We start from the raw sequence: 20,348 nt of genomic DNA, 5'->3' as shown, positions 1-20,348 counted from the left end.
CAAGCGCGAGAAACCGAAACCTATGCTGACATCTGGTCTTCAACAGAAGGACATGATGTCATGATCATGATCCTCATCATCGGAGTAACGACAGAAGAAAAGAACTAACTAACTAACTATTGTGGCGCAGTGATCTAAAGAGGGTCTTGGCCTCCAAAACGAGAGAATGCCACCTGTCCCGATCCTGTGCCACTTCCTGCCAGTTGTCGGCTTTGAGTTGGCACAGATCCGCCTGTACACTGTCGCTCCAGCGGTATCTGGGCCGAAAAGAAAAGAAAGAGCAATCAAATGTATAGGTATCCTTTGGGTCGAGTAATTGTGGCTGCGGAATAAGTGTGGCTGGCCGTTGTGGGGCCTGCTTTACACATTAATTTGTATTTATTGCGAGTTCATATATATTTGTCTCTTAACGCAAGTAATAGCAGGTAGCAAACGTATAAACTCAATGTGAAGGCCAGCTACGCTCACCCATATTAACCTTATGTGAATTTCCGTACAATTTATTTTAACCGCGCCACTCGACTATCAAGTATTTACACGAGCACCCGCTCTGGTATTCCATTATTTAAAAAAACCAACGTTTCAAGTTCTCTTTAATTAATTGTGCCTTTTAATTACCCCAGAGTAAACAGACGTCAGGCAGAGTTGCATTTCGTCCGGAACTTGTTACCGAAAGTCCCGACTTAATGTCGTGACTTTAAAAAGTTGGACGTTGCTTGTTGGGGGACGGGGGGTGGAATCGCGTTACCAAAAGTCAGGAATTATATTACTGCAGCAACTGGCAGGCTAGTTTATTATACATTATTAGGTACGCAACTGTTAATATGATCATACACATTTGAAAGTATCATTAGCTCGATCGTCCACGTAAGTGACACCTTTTTAGGGTTCAACTAGGAACACTTATAGTTTCGCCATATCCATCTGTCTGTCCGTCCGCGGCTTTGCTCCGTGATCGTAATTGCTAGAAAGCTGCAATTTGGCATGGATATATAAACTATGCATGACAGTAGAGCGGTAAAATAAAAACCCTCAATTTTTTTTTGTTTAAGTTCCATACAGTAAGTATCATTAGCTCGATCGTCCACGTAAGTGACACCTTTTTAGGGTTCAACTAGGAACACTTATAGTTTCGCCATATCCATCTGTCTGTCCATCCGCGGCTTTGCTCCGTGATCGTAATTGCTAGAAAGCTGCAATTTGGCATGGATATATAAACTATGCATGACAGTAGAGCGGTAAAATAAAAACCCTCAAATTTTTTTTTGTTTAAGTTCCATACAGTTTTTTTTTTTTTAACTTTCTTTAACCCAATGGTGTGTGGTATTTTTGGATAGGTCTTTTTTAAGATGAATAAGGGCCTCAAAGAACTATTTTTGATGAAGTGAATATTTTCGGAAATAATCGCACCGAAAGAAAAAAAATCTACTAAAAGAGGCAGATATAAATATAATTATCTTCTTGACTATTATCTTCAGAAAAGCACGAACCTAGTAGGTAACTATAAGATTTTTGTTAATTCCTTTATGCTTAGTCTAAATTGTATTATTCTTATTTTATTTTTAATTACATGAATGCAGGCAATGCAAAGAAAGCTTATCTATGTAAATTAAACTTAATGCAGCCATCTATTATGTAGTTAAAGCGTATTTATTTGAGCATGAAAGCGGACCGTCCCGAGCAAAAACTACGCTGATGGAGTAGGCGGGCCGGGAGCGGAAACAACCCGGAGAATATTCATAACTTTACCGTTTTTATACTAATTGATTTGTTTATGTTGGGTTGAAAGGTTTGTTGATAAAACTGCGGCCATTTGGTGTAGCCTAATGTTGTTTATAAGTTACATTGGACCCGGGTACGTCCTTAAACTACGTGAGGTATGGGCATTGTGAATGTCATCTCGCTTTGTATGGTAGGGCACAGCACAGCGGATGTCATTCCAGATCTAGAGCAGAGCCCAACTGGGGAAGTACATCCACCTTACAGAAAACCGCAGCCAAATAACACTACACCCAGTAGGGTGTAGAGGAGTCACATGCGCGTCGCCGACCCTAAACCCCCCCTCGTTGAGCTCTGGCAACCTTACTCACCGGCAGGAACACAACACTATGTACTGGGGTTGCGGATGTGCATGGGCTGCGGAGGCTGCTTACCGTCAGGCGGGCCGTATGCTTGTTTGCCACCGACGTAGTATAAAAAGAATATTAGAGTTGTTTTACATATGTCATTTATTGTATTTTAAATACAAATATTTTTAATTAATCATAAGTACCTACCTATCAACATCATTTATTCGCGAACGATACCAGTTGAATAATCACAAACACTGTGTGGAAATACGTGACATTATAGACGACTAAATAAGACGAATGCGCCAAATAGCAGCGTTCTACAATTTTAGAACTTGCGTTGTCTATACTTGTAGGTTGAGAGACTTGAGTCCTTTAAGTCCTTTTTAGCATTATGACTCAACTGTGTTTTTAAGACTCTTATAATTAAGTCAAAACTCGAGTCCTTTTCAACTTATTACAGACCCCTGTCTTTTCTAGAGACTGGAGTCCTTGACAGCGAACTTTTATTTAAAAAAGAAAATATTCTTTGTCTTCATTAAAGTAAAATTCATGAGTTAGGTACACCACAGCCTGCTATTAATACCTATTTGGATAAAACCTCCAAAAGTGTTGACGGAGTCTCTCGAGACTTTTTGAGTTAAGCTCTATAATGGACTCGAGTCGGGACTTTTTGAGTTAAGCTCTATAATGGACTCGAGTCGGGACTTTTTGAGTTAAGCTCTATAATGGACTCGAGTCGGGACTTTTTGAGTTAAGCTCTATAATGGAGTCGAGTCGGGACTTTTTTTAGTGTAGTCTCTTAAAAACAAGTCGAGCACTTCAAATTAAAACTCAAAAGATTCGAGTTCCCTTAGCCAACACAAGTTGTCTATTTACACAGTACACTGGACCGTACGTAAACCTTCATCGGAATAAGTATTATGAATGCTCAGTTATCGGTTTCAAATTGACCGCAAGATCCCCGCAACGCGGCGGGTGGTTCGTTTACTACACTCGCTTACACGAGTCGTCCATTGCTTCCATCGATCGTTGTAATCCTGAGGAACTAATTCCTAAGTTCGCTCTCGAATGCCCTAATGATAAAACTTTTGCATGTATGCTTTGTTAGCTACCTACTCATGCTTGTTAAGTTTTAAGTAGGGTGCTCTTTGTTTTAAAATATTCTTCAACTTTTAGATGTTTCAACATTCTTTGCTCATTTGCATTCTTTTCTTTCCTTTTCATTCCACAAAGGAAAACAAGATATCGCATAATATTTAAATTTTTTGTGTGACCTCAGAAATTTTTAAATGTGTTCACTTATCAAACACAACACACAACACAACAAAACTACTATAAACCGCCTCTCTAACACCGTTGACATACCGATATCTGATTAAGTCATGACGGCGGTCACATTGTGAGCGTCTCAACTCCGAATGCACAAAATCTTCCCTCTGTCAAGTAGGTCTATGTTACCTAAAATTCACTGAACGAAAGATTTTAGTTAGTTATCCTGGGCATTTCCCGCAAATTGACAACTAGTTATTGTGTCTATTTTGCTTGAAAAACAAGGGCTACCTTGGGCTACAAAGGCTACGCTATCCACCCCAGCTACTCCACAAAACCTAGCGAGGTTTTCAGGTTGCTAGAATTGCCTTTTTTGTATGTACCGAAACCCTAGATACATTTCCCTATAAGTTCATCTGCTTGTAGACCAGAACAATGTGTTTAGTTAAAAATCCTTTTGAAGTCTTTAGCCAAACACAGTAAACGGCCAGGCAGGCAGTAGGCGGTACCTGTCACCCGGTCCATTTGTCGGGCGACGCTCATTTCCCGTCGTCGGCTCGCGCGACACGTCGCATGATTAACGCGACACATCTTATGCACTCACTTCAACCTTATTCCAACATCATAAAGTCTACAAGCGGTCAGATGTTGTTAGTACGGAATACGTTTTGTGCAAATAAATCTGTCCGAAAGGCCTTTAATTGCCAACGTTGATTGGGGCTGATTTGAATTCGTTTCTTCCATTGGTTGAATTCAGGCGTAAACTGCACAATGTAGCTGTAGTTATTTTTCGTTTGTTTCATTTTTCAATTAATTTGAATTAATCACAAAAATAAATGTGCTTAAGCATCTTATTTTATTCGAACCGATAATTTTCAGTTTAACGAACAATAAGCCCACTAAAAGTAAAGTTTTTCTTCTGCCGTGCTTCAAGGGGGTTAGGATTTTTACTTTTCTTTAAACTAATAAGTACAATAACTACGTTACACGTCACATTAGTAATAAAATACGTTGGGAAGTACCTGAACAAAGTTTCTCCAAAAGATGCAAGTCAGTAAATATCAGCTCCTATGCAAATGACACCTAAAGGTGCGACCAGACCGCAGCTTAAAAAACGGTCAACGCATACGGCGTACCGTTTTTGACGCATGCTCCCCACACCGCTGCTTACAAAACGGTGACGGTACGGAATCGCAGTGACGTGATTCACGCGAATCTTTTTTGTTCGCAAAACAGTTGCGTCTTTTACGTCACCGGTGTGGTGTCTGCCATAAGATCTCCGTGTAATATTTTTTTGCGATTTTTACGCATATCAATTTACGGTGCGTCATCGTCAGCGTATTTTAAGCAGCGGTGTGGGGAGCATGCGTCAAAAACGGTACGCATACGACGCGTCACTACGATTCCGTATCGTGACCGTTTTTTAAGCTGCGGTCTGGACCTACCTTTATCATACCTACGTCAATAAAAGACAATCATTTGTCACCAAAAACTATATTCACCAACGACACAACCAAAACATTACTAACAAAAATATAAGCAACATTAAGTACAATAGTTCCCCCGGTACTATTCCCCCAGGTAAGGCCATTAATCAAATCCGAGTCAACTCAAAAAATCGCACCCATTATCGGGTACAAAGCGCCCGTGACGTCACAGCAATGGCGTCGGCGTGACGTCACACAAACTTCAACTACAGCCGCACAAGCGAATCGCAACCTTAACACGGAGGAATATGGAGGTGCCGAGCGCACGAAAGGTGTTTAAATGCCATTAAACCAATTGTGTTGAAGTAAATTGTGCGAATACAAAGTTAAGGATAAGAGTGATGATTTAACTGTGCGCTAAAAGGTTTCCAGAGATTTAGCTGATTTTACAGGCTTACTCTTTCCCTCCTGATTTCCGAGCGTTTTTAAGGGTTGCATAAACAAACAAAACGTTAGTGGTCACAGACAGACACCACCTCTCTACCTGTGGCCACGTGTTTGTTAGAAAAGGAAACATTTAACAAAGGTTTGCTAAGTTTTATAAAAACGGGGGTAAAAATGTTGCGCATCGATATCCTACTATACAATAGGTAATAGTGGCGGTGAAAGTGCTTACACATCATGCCAGAATGCAAATAAACAGTAGGTATATGTAAAGTGACCCATTGTAGGCCTCTAGTGCATACAAAACCATATCTGACAGTTATAATATTGACAGCTATTAAAGTACAGCTTTAAACAAATATTTATTATGACATACAGGGTTAATTGTGCTTGGGTGTAGTAGTTATATTACCTCCCGATATAAGGAACCACAATGACTACCTAATGTCTTTTGTGTGTGTGCTGTTTTTCTCATTAGCCTACAAACCCCCCGCCATTAGTGACGTCACGTAATGGCGGCCGAGATAGCGACAACAGCGAAGTTCGCTTTGTTCGCTGAAAGTTCGCCCCAATTCTTTGGGAACACTATCCGCGCCAGGTTTCGACGCCGACTTTTTACTCAAGACGGGAGTAATGATATGCGTTTGGCAAGAATATTTCTGGACATATTCGGAGCCTCACATTTACCTACTGCTCGAAATCAGAATACCTCCATTTGCTAAGTTACATACATTTTTCGTCACACTTCATTTTGAACTTAAATTTTGCGCCAGACATGCACCGAGGCCCGTGTATAGATAATTCCGGGTAATATTACTCCGCAAGTGTCCGACAGAAGTTTCAGTTTCATGTTTATAAAACCATCATCCAAAACTAGACCAAAACCATACTTTCAGTTCTGTTTCGGCTTAAAATCCGGTTTTGTTCAAACACTACTCCGCATTAGGATCTCCTTAACTGTCGATTACAAATTTCCGATTCTTTGGGAGAAAAATATCTGCGCGAGGAGAGGTGTTTGTTTGACGACCATTCGTAGGTGCATGCAAGTATTCGTAGTGGCAGTAATGTTGCAACGTGCCGTTATCAGGAATACATCCTTATTCGGAAAAAAATACCGTTAATATTGTAAACGGCTGCCAGTACAACACTAGGTAGTCCTCATTTTTTTACCTTAACAGAAGGTTTTATATTCGTTCGCTGCAAACGCGCTGCTTTGATAATGAATTTACTGTTTAAAAATCCAGTTTCGTCGAAAATTTAAAAAACGCGTGGACGCAAATTAGCGCTGCACGATAAGAGAAACGTGTTTAATTCAAGTTTGGGGACGCCATTTTTAAACGATGACTCGATCGGTCTGGCGCCGGGTAATTGTATGCCCATGTACCATGCTCGGTGAAAGAAAAAAAAACAGTTTTTCCCTTTGATTTCATAGGAACAGTCAGCTTTAGATATAGTTGAGTTTCCCTGCACATGAATTTCTTTCACAGGCCCATTCTGACTGCACATTCTGTTGTATTCTGCTTCGGTTCTGTGTTGATGTTGTGCGATTGATGACATTATCTATTTGTAAAATATGCGAAAGAAAATTAAAAAGAACTTTCAATAAACGCTTCATTAATAATCGCTGCATGAAGGAAGGTGAATATGCGATTATCAAAAACGCGAATTTGTAAAATCGCTACTAAGAAAATTTGCTTTTGTATCAGTCAAATCAAAAGTATTCAATTCAAAAATATTGCGTGATAGCTGTATGTTTAATTACGAGTCATACTCCGCTTATTGCCGCAGCGAAAGTGAATATTAATAATTATAATTGTAGTATGTATATAACAAGAAACATCAGAGTCAAGTGAATTCAGTGGAGATGAGAGCGTTGAGAAGTGTGTGTGGTGTAAAATTACAAGATAGAATTAGAAACAGTGTGATAAGGTAAAAGTGTGGACTGAACGAAGATGTAGTGACAAAAATTGAGAAAGCTATGTTGAGATGGTTTGGACACGTGGAAAGAATGAGTGAAAGAAGGTTAACAAAGAGAGTGTATAAGGGAGAAGTAGAAGAGGGAGCTGGAAGAGGTAGACCTCGGCGGACTTTCTCTGATCAAATCGGGGAAATCCTGAAGAAAGGCCACCCTAAACCGACGAGCGTGTATGAGGAATGTCATGAAAGTGAAGGAAGCGAAAGAGGTATGTCAGGATCGTAGCAAGTGGAAATCCGTGGTCTCTGCCTACCCCTTCGGGAAATAGGCGTGATTATATGTATGTATATAACTATATATAAATGGGCTATTTACCTTCTAAACATACTAGACTTTTGTCGTATCGTAAAAATGTTTCTTAGTTATTATTTTTTTATTAAATCAATTTGATTTTCATTGATAAGCCTACCGAGTCCGTACACCACAGAAATGGCGTCGACGTTTGGGTTAACAATACCACCACACATCATAACAATAAGAATATTGAACAATGTATTAATGCCCGGTATTACCCTCCCCGGGCTTCCAGTTTCTCTGAAACTTCGGCCGAACTTGGGATTAACGGGATTGGACGGATCGGAACCAAGATCCACTGGAGCTAATGTCTAATCACAACATAATCATAAATAATGACCCAGGTCCGGCTGTGTTCTTTTTCTGTAATTTTTCGAGATTAACCTCTTGTCTGCGGATGATAAGGACCCTAAATGACTTTTTAGTCATATTTTTGAATTTTTCGTTAACGATTTTTTCTGCTCTGTACAGCACAATCGAGGTTTGAACTCACGATTTTGATAACTACACAATGAAAGGGTAATTATGAGATCTGGATCATTTAAAAACTTATTAAGAGATTTTGGCTTTGAGGTGAGATGATAGTAAATCAGAAAAAAAAATGAAGAGCTGGGTTCTTGTTGTTGGAGCAATTGCCATGTACTTCTATTCTAAGGCATTTAGCACACAGGATCTGATTCGCACGTCGCTCCGATGTTACGATACGTGGGTCATACACATTTATAGTATACTTAACTAGTTCACGTCTTTCCTGTAGACAGCGCAAAGTTAAGAGAATCTAAAGCTTACTTTTGCTGCACGACCACAGGCGGGATATATTTTTTCAGTATAAATGTAGTTTCCCCTTCCAAGACATAACGTTTCGAGTTCGTGGTAATATTGTTTGTTATTCAGTGTCTGTTCAAAGTTGTCTAAGCCTAGTATCGCATCTACATCGATAAATTTATCGGTTGTCATCGACACATCCAGGCAAGTTCCTTCGAAGAATTTTTATGTTTTTTAGTGTACCAATAAATCATCTACAACATTTATCTTTGTCAAAACTTGAGTGTTAGTGGGCGGATATACTTTCGTTATTGATCACAAAAACTAGGGTAAATGTCTTAGTCTCGATCTAATTCCAATACTTAGTAAGTAATTCCAGTTTCTGACTTCTCATTTTAGTTATTGGTTCATTTTTCAAGCATTTCATCCATCTTATTTCCGTGCAGATATCCCATAGATTTTGATGCCATTTTCGCTATTTCTAGTCTTGTACTTATAGCAGATCAAAATCAACTGCCATTTTTAACACATTGTCCACAAATTCTCGAAATTACTAAAGGAATTACCCAATTTTACTGAAGGCAATTCAAGCAGTGTGAAGCATTATCACAAGTGAGATATTTACGTTAATGTACTGATAGGCGTCAAATGTTGTTGACTTTAATCTGTCGCGACCGCGCTTGCGTGTCGTGTCGCGTTGCGTGTCCGTGTCGCGTGTCGCGACGCGTCGACATCCGTGTCGGGACCGATTACACTGATTCTTGGTTTATTTAATACTCATTTACGTTGAACCTCGAGTCTAGTAAATTGTTGTGACAGTTTTAGCTTATGATTATATATGATCATTGATAATAGAACTTCAAGCTTATTTGGAGAATATTTACGTAAAGTACGTAAGCTTCTCGGCCCTTTTATTGATTTGAAAGGAATACGAGTAAATGATATAAGAGTGTTATATTAAATAGATATAATAATCTTAGGAGTCGTGTCTTATTATAAGACACGACTCCTAAGATTATTATATCTATTATTTATTGTCATTATCTCTATATCTATTATCATTAAAAAATATTAACACCGTTTGTCAATACTTAAACGGGTAGAGGTACCTATTGTAGCAACAAGCCATATGTTTCATTCAGGAATGTTCTTGAGCATAATAGACAGCCTTAAATCCTCACCCATATTACGTATTGTAATTCAAAACAAACGTTTAAAGCAGAGTGAAGGTTCTATGCCACTTTGCATCCTTAGATTAAAGATAAAGACAGGAAACGGCAACAGTAATAGGTTCACTTTAATATCGCATCTGTGTTCACATCCCATTAGTGTTGGTTAAGACTCGAGTCCTCTGAGCCCTTTGCTTTAAGACTCGACTCGGTTTTTCTCATATAGGTGACTTTCATTTCATTTCATTTAATCCATTGTTTTATCATGTTCATCAGTACATAAAGATCTTATTTTTTAGACTTAGTAGGTACATGATACCCTGTTAGGGCATACAATATGGGACATGTTACTTATCTTAAATAAAAATTCCAATAATAAAATTATCATTCAACACTTGGTTTAAACTAAATTTAAACATGAGAGCAATTTAGTAGGTTAGTTTATAATTATTACAAGTCGTGCATGTCAACATAATTACGTATATGCCAATGTTTTACATTAGAGAAAATATGTAGATAAATTCAATTCATTCTCAGTAAATATAAAATTAAATGTTTTATGTCATGTTCGCTAAAGATTCATCCTTAAAAAATTCGTCTATGGTATAATAACATTTCTCAATAAGTATCTTCCTTAATTTATTTTTAAATAACTTAATGTCGCTGAATTGTTTAACAGTATCGGGAATTTTTTGCATTATTTGGACACATCGATAGAAGGGACCATTTTGAACCATGACAAACTTGCTAGGCGGTAAGATAATTTGATTTTTCCGTCTACTCTCGGGTTTGAATTCTTCCGTTCCGTTAAATAACTTGTTAGAGACCCCCCACTGTTGTATTGACTTGAGTCACTTTCTAAGAACTCTTATTTTAAAAACCTTCAGAATGCATTGTCTTCATGTAAAATATGAATTTTACGTTACGTACACCATAAAACCTCCACCACCAAACCTCCTCCACCATAAAATACTCGTAGAATACACTAATTTCCTTTCTGTTACTAGCATTTAGATAAAACCTACAAAATTGTTAACGGAGTTGAGGCTCGAGTCCTTATGAGGCGCGCTTAAAAAATACTCAATAAAGGACTCAACTCGGGACTTAAAACACTCGGAAGTTTTCTTATTTTTATTTTTTATTTTATTGGTATTCAGGATAACAACAGCCGTAAATATAACTAAACATATAAATGCTGATATTAAAGAAGGCCAATGACAGGCATCCATTAAATCGCAATATGTTACAAAGTAAAAGAATGAAAAATTTTAAAACAACGAAAACGTGCAAAATGTTCAACACAAATGCTCAAAATCTTAAAAGTACATATCGGGCGGTACAAAAGACCATAAAATTTGCATTAGTTACAAGTCAGACACCAAGATAAACACAAAATATATCTACATAAATACCTGAGCATAGTATTCGAACTGAAGTTTTATTAATGGTAGAATTAGCAAGAAATAAAAATTTTGAAAAGTACCTCCTTAAAAACACCTATAACCTATTTTTAGTGCAGTCTCTTAAAAACGAGTCGAGTTCTTTAAATATAGAGTCAAAAGACTCGAGTTCCTACCAACACTATCAACGTATCATATTTACGTGTACATCTCTATCGCACTGAGCACAAGGTAACGGATAATTCGGGACCTAAACCACAATAAGAGCGTTAATTCAGCGCTCCCCGCGACGTCTCGTCTCCTAACCACACTACGCTTCGAGCATACTGACATTAGTTAGGTAACAGTAGATTCGTACTCTCAAATAACAGCAGTCGGGCTAAGATGGTCGGCTCTTTACCATTTGTCACCATGCCTGTCACGTTCTAACAAGTATGTAAGTGCGATAGTAACGCATGACATTACAGGTGATAATTAGTTTTAGACAAAAAGGCCATAGTCGGGTTTCCATAGTAAGTCGGCCCCTAAATCAATTGGACTCAGGGATTTTTTCGTGAGTACCTCTTGTAGTGAAGGATATTTATGCTAACTATCAACATCCTACTAGAGTCAGATTTTTGACTTATGATTTTTTGAAGGTTTTTCTTTAACGTATTGTATTTCGGGATGTATTCTAGCGATTTGGTTAAAAGTTTAAAATGATGTTCTTTATTTAGATATGCATCGATACTAAAAAACGAATAGCAGTTGTCATTTAAAAAAAAAAGAAAAAAATAAGACAAAAAAATAAAACATTTTTTAAAATGTGGCTGCGAAGTAGTGACACCTCTAAATTTTTTTCTAGTTATAGACCATACATTGGCGTACCTACTTGCCTAAATATCAAAATTTTCCAGGCGGTACTTCCTACCAAAAATCAGCAAAATATATGGTCAACTTCTGTATTCAATCGCCGTTTTTCAACGTCGTATACAAATTCTTCGATTGTCATTAGTATTTACTCTTAAATACGACAACCTGATAAGAAAACTCAAACATAATAGAAGAGTCAAAAATTCAAAATTCAAAAATTTATTCTGCAAGTAGGCCTCAAGGGCTCTTTTACAAGTCAGTACAACATTATAGTAACATCCTATTGTAATTCACAGTATTTCATTGCAGTATCATCATATATTTATATAAGATGTCTAGTAAGATATGCAATCTTCAAACTAACCTATATTGTTTACTCTATATACGTTCATACAAAAACACACAAAGGTGATATATTATTGGCCGGTACAAATACATATTTTTTAATAAAATAAGCAGCCGAAGTCGCGGGCAGGAGCTAGTAACGACTTGTGAGCACCCCGATAACGAAACACTTGTATTCATGTTGTTCCTAAGCGCCGTTTTGCGTAAATTAGCAGTGATTAATGGTGTAATGGTAAAATAATGTTGTTTTTTGCGCTCACTTGCCCGGCGAGGGTAGGACGGCGATTTGGGACCTATTTAGTTCATTATTTATTGTTCGTACAACTTTATCAAAGTCTGTTTAGTCAATTTCATTAACATAATCTATAAGTAGAGATTCCTTTAATATTCAAATAGGTATTAAATTATGTGTGTTTTTCTCCTCCTTATGCTCGGTCTATAGAACGTGTAACAATTTTTTAACCAATTCAAAAAATGATGTTCAAAAAAGAGAAGAAAAAATAGGTCCATTCGACCGTATATTTTTACCTCTGACGTTTATATATTTACTTATATTGACGTCGGCATTGTATTCGGTCAGGTCTTTCACATAATATAAAGGCTTGGGCTAGGTATTATAGTATCGATACAATGTCTTGCGCCGAGTTTAGAACTTCGCAGATATTTGCTAGGGACTTCGCGGTGCTTTCTTTCACCAAAAGGCCAAAAGAAGACAGATCTTATTTAACTTGCAACTTACACCCAAGGCCAAAAGAATGGAAACAAGGTTGTTTTCTTTAATATCTCATGTTTCTGTGTTTGTTTTATAAGTGTAGCAACCACAAAAGGTTAAAAATACTCGCTAAATATCGAAACATCCTTAAATATTGTCAGACACAAAAAAAAACAGGAAAAAGTAACATAATGATACCCTTTTCATTGCTTTAAAAAATGTTGAACTGGCAAATATAGCGTAGCCAGAACTTGAGTAATTTAATTTTTTTAATGTTCGACTATTATGTTTACCATTTTGTTTCTAATGAGTAGTACATATTACATCGCTTAAAAATCACACTTTTCTATTAAAATATAAGCTTGTTTCTATACTTTTGGCCGGGAGTGTATGTACATATGTCTGTTCGGGTCAAACCTAGCAAGCTCAATTAGACCCACTTCTCATTATTCGATTGAGTTGAAACTTCACATACATATTATTATGTAAGTTGGGTGGCAATGCAATATTATACCATTTTGGGACCCGGGTATGTCCTTAAACTACGTCCACAAGAGAGGTATGGGCATTGTGAATGTCATCTCGCTTTGTGTGGTAGGGCACAGCACAGCGGATGTCATTCCAGATCTAGAGCAGAGCCCAACTGGGGAAGTACCTCCACCTTACAGAAAACCGCAGCCAAATAACACTAGACCCTACTCATAGTGTTGTGTTCCTGCCGGTGAGTAAGGTTGCCAGAGCTCAACTAGGGGCGGGAGGGGGTTAGGGTCGGCAACGCGCATGTAACTCCTCTGGAGTTGCAGGCGTACATAGGCTACGGATACTGCTTACCATCAGGCGGCCCGTATGCTTGTTTGCCACCGACGTAGTATTAAAAAAAAACCATTCTCTTGATCTGATGAGGTCGCCGCAGGAACTATGTGATAAAACAACGCAAGAAACGCAACCTAATTGTATTTGGGTTTATTAGAATTGTCTCGATGAATATTAGATATCTGTTCAAAGAAAAGTACAGTCAGCGATAAAAGCTTGTAGGTAACAAAATTGTGTTTTTTTTTACGAAAAACTTATTTAAAAATTGTGTCCATAGTTTGCGAATCTGTCTGTTCTTTCACGCTCGCGTGGCTGCCTCATCCGTGGGTTCTCAACCACGTCAACAGATGGCGCGGTCCCCCGCCGAGATAATCCGCATTACGCATTCCGCTCTGTTTTTCCGAGGCTTTTACTCAAAAATCAAAACACGGTACGACCGTCCCATTCACACAAACCTGTAATATTTGGAGAACAAGTGGGATGGAGACAGGACATTGTTTGTTGAGGAATAAAGCCCGTATCGCATCGGCTTAAAGGATGGAGCAGTAGAAATAAAGATACCGGTTGATTCAAATGAACATAAATAATAACGTTCAGTTTTCTTTGAATTTGAGCGTAAATCTTGATCATTGGTTTCGTCATTTGTTTGTGAATTCGAAGTTTATCAGAGGAATCAATCGGATTAAAAGGAATGTTAAGTATTTTTCAGATCCAGAATGAATCTATATACCAAGTGACTTTCCGAGTTGTATGTTATACAGCATATAAATTGGGTACCATGGCTTTCCCGCTGAAACTCGTTATTGTAATGGGGACTTCTTCATCAGTCTGGTACAAACCAAAAGAATTTTACAAGACCAAACCAACATGTTACCTATATCAAAACTAGTCAAATCATTTCAGAAAGAATGATCATGTGCAATATTTGAAAGCAGCTAAAGATACGCACGTTCAAAAAGCCTTCGTATCTTTACAGGAATCAGATCTAGGGCATCCTTGGAAAAACAGTCGTGTTTCTGCTTCGTGCCTATAGAACACGGGCCGTACAATGCCGGTACTCTATTTTATGGTTCAGCGGTGGCAGCATGGTTCCATTTTTATCACTTGTCACTATGCCCGTCACTTTCGCGCTTACGTACTTGTTAGAACCTGACAGGCATGGTGACAAATGATTAAGAGCCGACCATCTTAGCCCATTTTTCTTGATGGTATCTGTCTAGGAATATGAAATGTGTCACATCAGATTTGTAGATTTCTCTTCAAGAGGAACAATGATGTTGTGCTTGATGTTGGGTTGATGCTGGAGTAATCTTAGTACTTAAAACTAGCGACGCGCCCCGCCTTCGCACGGATTACACAAAACCGTAACAAATTATATACCTAACCTTCCTCAAAAATCACTCTATTAATAGGTGCAAACCGCATAAAAATCCGTTCAGTAGTTTATCGCGAACATACATACAGACAGACAAACGCGGTGGGGGACTTTGTTTTATAAGGTGTAGTGATATAGGGCTAGAATCCCATGCATTATTTATCGAGGCTAGCAACGCACTTGTAACCCCTCTTGTGTTGCAAGTGACCATGAGCAACGGTAATTGCTTACCATCAAGCAAGTCTCCTATATAATAAATCACCATCATCATTGTAGAAATCACATAGGAATTCGATAAAATGAAATTATTATGTAGGTAATGGATGTTTGTTAGATACTGCTTCCCGGAAAATAAAAAAATATCTTAATTAATGCTTATCATCCCGGAATTCAAAAGCAAAGGCAGTAGAAGAGGATAATAAAACCCATACCGAATACGATCAATAAGCTTCACGCAGACTAAGTTGCGGAAAAATCTTACTAAGGTATAAAATTTGGAAAACCATGTTATTAATGTAAGTATTTTTTTCAGTCTTTTTTATCGCCTCAGGTAAGATCAGCAGTTATTAATTGAGTTAAGCATCATAAATAAAGTACCTACATAATATTACGAGAACTTCACTCTCGCTTGCTGTGTTTCTCGCCAGAAAAAGCGACACCATAACTCATGTGATGTATTAACACACATGTATACCAGTAATTAATATCACGTGTCGCAGGTGTAGCTGCTGCCTTGTATCCCTGGATTTTTAATAACTGACTACGTGGGATGGTTATAAGAGCGGTTTTAGCCTGCAGGTGTGAAGGATCGGAATATTTCGCTGGTTTAATATCGAGAGCCGGGCCGCGGCAGCAACCAAATTTAGTGCCTGAAATCAAGGTTTTAAGCCAGCTGGCTTGTAAAATGCAAAACTAAAAAATATTTCGACCGAACCATTTGGAGTTGCATTCTTTGCTAAAAAAAAAGACGAAAAAAGCTATTTAGTATAGCTATTTTTTTTACCATGCCGGTGAGAAACATACATTCAATTTGCCTAATGATGAGCGGTTAACGTAGCCTTTGAGCGCCTGCAATTTCAGATGTGTCACTTCAGACCTCATACTGTAAACCCTCAAGATAACCTCAGCAGCTTATTTCACAGGTGGAGAGTTTTCAAGAGGAAATTCCTTTGAAACAAGAACATGGAAATCATCAAAATACAAATACTCTTTACTGTACACCTTAATAGAAGAAAACGTAACAAAAGAAAACAGCAACACAAGTAGGTAGGTAAAATCTACTCTTCACATTGTCAGTGCATGGAAATGCAAAAACGTGACATATGAGAAGCACGCGCTCGGCCTCAAGCAATTTTATAATTACTGTGTTTGTGGAGTGGACAATCGCCAATAGACCAACTGTGCTTGGTATAAATTATCTTTCATTTTTCATAGCATTGTCTAGATAAGGTCATAGGCTGTTGGCTGGTAACTAACTAAAAGTGAATTTACAAATAAGTAACATGAAGCCACCACATATAGGCATTATTTTACATGTGAATATCTGAACCGCATTATTCAGTTACATCACCATTTCATACTATTACAACTTATTTTTACTTGTATTACATTTTTGTCGATATTTTACATGCACAATTTTTTTGCAGACGTCGCGAAGCGTCTGGTTGACGTAACTGGTGACCGAAGAGCCGGCGGTTTCCTCGCACAATGTATCAGTATTACGATACAACGAGGAAATGCCGCCAGCATCCTTGGTACAATGCCTCAAGGGCCTATTTTAGATATAAGCTAGTTATTATTAGTAATACTCGTACCTCTGTACATATCTAATATAACATTTCGCGAGTAGTATTTATTTCAGCTTCATATACTCCATCTAAAACACTTGTGCTCTGTGGCATGCGGTACGCCGCAGAACGGGCCACGGACAAACCGCCGGGTCAGACGCAATTAAAGGTAGCTGCGGGCGTATTGCAGATCCTGGCGACGAAGGCAAATGCATTCTCTCTCTGGTACACTTGCTCCGATCACAAATGCTTTTTGTAACGACCTGACAAGCGTTTACAAGGATCATCCAATTAAATCGAAATGGTCTTCAGAGTTTTATTATTATTTTAAGCGTATTCTTCGTTTGATCGAAACATCACTCGACATGTATCGATCCTATTCGCGGATCCAAAATAAAATAGCAAGGTAAACAATACACAAACACACAACAACGTGAACACAAATGGTAGAAAACTTCTGGGTTTATCTTTAAGAAGCAATCTCTTCCAGACAGCCTCCTGACGTAAGCAAAAAAATTTTTATATACCATTTACATAGTTTGTTTAGATGGCCTAAATTAGGGAATAAAATGAAGTATTTTGCACTAATTACAGTAATTACACACACCACAAATATTATATATTAAAACATGAAAATTGTGATAAAACTGCGACCTCATTTCATTTTAAAAAGCAAACCAACTTTTGTAACGGCGGCAATTAGAAGTGATAAAAAAGCAAACAGCGTAATAGCCGTACTGGCGCAGTCGGTAGGACGTTCCAACAAAAACAAACAACCTGCCTCAATCGCACTCCAGCTATTTAAAGCTTGAGTGAAAGAGTCAGAAGGATCATAGTTTATTTTTTAATCTCTTAAAAGGTTGAAGGATTACGCTAACATGCGCGTGGAAGCTTTGTAACGCTAATGACGGTTTTTGTTAATTGCCGACGGGCTCAGGTTTTGATTGGTCATTTTGGGAAACTGTCGCACAGTTGAGATTATATCAAGAAGTCGTACAAGATCTGTGTGACTTTTCGGAGCCTCGAGTCTTACTGTTAAATTAATTGTAGGTAGAGATAATCATTGAGGGGAGTTGGGTAAATACAAGTAAATTGTTATGAAAGTAAGTTCGCAAGTCCGTTAGTCTTTTTCTGTGGCATGCCGTGCTGCTCAAATAGTTAAAAAGAGTGATTTAAAATTCATATAATTATATTATTTGTAAATGTGACCGGCCCTCAAACATGTAGTCCGTTAGTCTTTTTCTGTGGCAAGCCGTGCTGCTCAAATAGTTAAAAAGAGTGATTTAAAATTCATATAATTATATTATTTGTAAATGTGACCGGCCCTCAAACATGTAGTCCGTTAGTCTTTTTCTGTGGCATGCCGTGCTGCTCAAATAGTTAAAAATAGTGATTTAAAATTCATATAATTATATTATTTGTAAATGTGACCGGCCCTCAAACATGTAGTTTTTTAAATGTCTGTTTAATATTTATTATTTAAATTTAAATCTAGAATGCCTAATATAAACACTAAGCAGAATCTATGGAAGGTAGAGGCAAAGAACAAAATCTTCATATACCAAAAAGTGTCCGACAAAAAACCATAAATAGATGGCGCTACAATACCTAGAATACTTGAGAAAAAATCTAATCATAAACAGCGCACTTCACTCCGTCAATAACGCCTAGGTTCTTAGCTACTCTAGCGCTACTCTGGAGAGATTTATAGCTGACAGCTGGACACTTTTGCGACAATTCTGCCTAAGGAGTTTCTGTTCCTTGTCTTGTTTCTCTACCTTCCATAGCAGAATCACTAAGTCGCGAGTTGACAGCCGTCAGTGTCACCCGCTCAGATTTCCCAGTTGGGGCGATCGTTCCGATACACTCCCCAAAATCACATTCAGCCGTGACGTGTCACGCAACTCTGTACACACTCACTGAAATGAGACCTTGCAACATGGCACTGTGTCAAAGTGATGCGACAAAATAAAGAAACGGGCAAGTGCGAGTCGGACTCGCCCACCGAGGGTTCCGTACAAACTTGTTGTGACTATAGTTTGGACTTGATAGATGGGGCCCCAACAATGGGCTAGGCAAAAAAAGGGTAAGAATTTTCTTTTTGAGGTACGGAACCCTAAAACAAGTACTATTGGGAGAAATGCTCTAACTGTAAAATTATGTAAAAATATTTTAAACGGCTGTTAAATTAATCATATTATTTTATTTTAAACATAAACAAAAAATTAAATTATAAACGTCAATATTTTAAAAGTAACACTCATTTATTCTACTTCGTTTGTATGAATAAGTGACATACTTAATAAAATAAAAAAGATATAACTCCCTAGGGAGTTAAAGCTTTTTTTCACAATCCATAACTCCCCCGGGAACAAAATAGGCCTATGTCCTTCAGTACACCTGCATGAAATAAGAACTTTTTCGAGCAAGTGTGATGAAAAGAATATTGCAAACTCGGGTCGTATCTTTCACTTACCCTCCTCGTTGCACAATGTTCAATTGTTGTATCGATATAGAGAACTGAGGTAGGCGGTGTCATTAGATTCCAGCGCAGTTTTTAACCCTTAAGTCCACAGCGGCAACATAATTGCCATTATACCTGCTTAAAACAAAAACGCATCTTTACAATAAGAATTATGGTTCAAAATCGAACGACTAAAAAGGAATGTCAAATGGTTTAAGGGTTAAACATCGTTCTAAACGAGGTTGGACTTTATGCATAGGCATACCTACTGTTGGCAAAATTAGTATCCCTCGTAAGCAGTCAATCAAAAAGCCAGAATTGAGCGAAGTTGAGCCAAATGCAACATACTCGTGAACTTATATTGATACGAAATTGATAACTGTCTGATATCTATAGGTACTATATCTATGGCTCGCGGCGTAGACCAGACGCACGCCTGGGGGCGCTCCGGCGTATGCCGATATGTTGATCGTTTAGCTTTGTTTGTATGCATATTGGATATGCCAAACATAATTATTATGAATTTATAACATAACACAGTACTGAGTGATTCACTATGTGTATGACAATTGTTAGCGAATGGCGGGTAAACAATGTAAACATTGTATTTCATGATTGACAGTTGAGGGTATAATTGAAATCATTTGAGTTTAGTGATTAACTGCTTTTAATGTTCATAGATTATGATTATTTGTATGATTTAGTTGGATATGTATTTTAATCTAATTAAATATTAAACTTAATTTATATAAATAGCTTAGAAATATTTACAAGCAAAGGTTATTGTAAAATAAAGATCAATATAGAAACTTTTTATCTTGTTGGCAACATTGGTTGTCTTGGTTCAATTCAAATGAATTGATTACTTACTGGTCGCTGATAAAAATAGCTAGAAGCTGTTGCTGAATAAATTATGAAGTACTTTAAATATAAAGTGTGGTGATTATTTACGATTCCTGTGGTTCCCGTAGTACGGTTATCGTACAAAATATTGGTATAGTTCATTAAACTATTAGTTATATTCGTTTTTTTTATCGGGATACAGTGCAATGTAAAGTAACTTAAAATCCTAAAGAAGGCTTTATTTCATACAAAAACACAAATTAAAAAATATCGCATTAAAATAATTAAGCGATAAAAACTCTTGATTTAAATAATGCCTCATTAGCTTACGAAAATAGACAT

At 37.6% G+C, this 20,348-nt stretch overlaps 1 protein-coding gene across 1 annotated transcript in view; it reads right to left on the bottom strand.

Moving 5' to 3' along the window:
* The window catches only part of LOC133515617 (uncharacterized), a 1,004,237-nt gene that overhangs the window by 829,581 nt on the left and 154,308 nt on the right, over window positions 1–20,348 (bottom strand).

This window comes from Cydia pomonella, chromosome 2 (genome assembly GCF_033807575.1).
Source record: "Cydia pomonella isolate Wapato2018A chromosome 2, ilCydPomo1, whole genome shotgun sequence".
NCBI classification, from domain to species: domain Eukaryota; kingdom Metazoa; phylum Arthropoda; class Insecta; order Lepidoptera; family Tortricidae; genus Cydia; species Cydia pomonella.
Note: the sequence above shows the minus strand (reverse complement) of the source record. Positions and strands in the feature narration are given on the sequence as shown.